This window comes from Octopus sinensis, linkage group LG14 (genome assembly GCF_006345805.1).
Source record: "Octopus sinensis linkage group LG14, ASM634580v1, whole genome shotgun sequence".
NCBI lineage: Eukaryota > Metazoa > Mollusca > Cephalopoda > Octopoda > Octopodidae > Octopus > Octopus sinensis.
The window spans coordinates 25,822,989-25,824,364 of NC_043010.1; the positions used below are offsets into that span (position 1 = coordinate 25,822,989).

The 1,376-nt window shown below is 29.3% G+C and overlaps 1 protein-coding gene across 1 annotated transcript in view; it reads left to right on the forward strand.

The window, feature by feature from the left end:
* Window positions 1-973, forward strand: part of LOC115219287 (uncharacterized protein DDB_G0283357) — a 262,249-nt gene extending 261,276 nt beyond the window's left edge. The window contains exon 8 of the mRNA XM_036508748.1: window positions 1-973. This exon is cut by the window's left edge and continues 143 nt beyond it. The gene's annotated coding sequence lies outside the window, so the exon portion shown is untranslated.
* The last annotated feature ends 403 nt before the right edge of the window (window positions 974-1,376 follow it).

Consider the following 1,376-nt stretch of genomic DNA (forward strand, 5'->3'; position numbering starts at 1 on the left):
CCAGCATTATGACATTGCAAAAGACAACACTTTTGGGAACGGAAAACATCCTGTTGAAAGTATTGTCTAATTGAAGTTATACAACTTGACATAGTCAATTAAATGACCCAATGTTAACAAGATCATCACTGTGCAAATAATAATAAAAATAATAATAATAATAATAATTACAGAAAACAGCCTTGTTAGGAAGAGCAAGGATTCTAAGGAGGATGTTAGAAAGTTGAAGGAGAAAGAATGGCCCAAAAGACCTTTGGCCATTGGATATGGCTCGTTCTTTCGATATAGTGTTGGTATAACATCTACCAGAGCAAAAATTATCATGAACAGTAATGATAAATTTTATAGAAAGCATTGTTGTTCTTCAGTGATGAGGAAGCTGTATGCACCATCACATATACTCTTGCTAAATTGCTTCATTTTCTGATGGATTTATTTTTTTATATTAGTTTTTTTTAATCAAAATTTATTATATTTATTTAAATACTAACACAACCCCTTCTTTCTGCTGCCATCACACCAAAGAACACACATTTATTTTGTTAAACAATGTGACAATTTCATGTTTTGTAAAAAAAAAAATGTCTAATAGCAGTGATCTCTGTTTACATTTAAGTTTGCAGACAATGTAAACCCTTTTTTTTTAAATTATGATCCTTCTCTCTATGATACTAAAAATCTTTTAGACTTTTAAAATATTATACATATTAGACACCCCAATATTTTCATCTAAAACTGCTTGGAGCTCATATATTAATTTTAACTTTCTAAATGTAAACTCACTTATGGTTAGTTGCTTAAAATCCATTATGAAATTTTTAGTTGTTTGTTTAAATAAAAGTTTAATTTTGAAACATGGATGCAACAATAAAATCTTTAATCATTGAATTAACATGAGGTAATTATATTTAATCAAAAAAAAAATAGAAAAGAAAAGAACATGCAAGGTACACAGAGCTGTGCAAAGCACACAGTAAAAATAAGACTACTGAATGATAATAATAATGATAATAATAATAATGATGATAATAATAATAATGTTAACTAAATAGAAAAGTATAAGCCATAACAATAGATGACTTGTGGCTGAAGTGAAGGGAAATGAGATGACAATGTTAAAGATGTACAATGTGAAGTGATGTGTGTAACTTAAAGGAGATCAGTTGGTTTTCAGGATATTGGAATAAATTGCTGTTGTAAGGTCTTAGGCAGTATAAAATTGGTTAAATTCAACAGGTGCTATTCTGATGTCTACAAGTATAGAGGCTGATGGTGTCAACTGTTAAAGACTTGTTGGACAAAGACTTCTGGGAATTTGTACTGACAAACATTCTCTGGAATAACTGACAAACTACAACAAGTAAATGCTTCCTGTT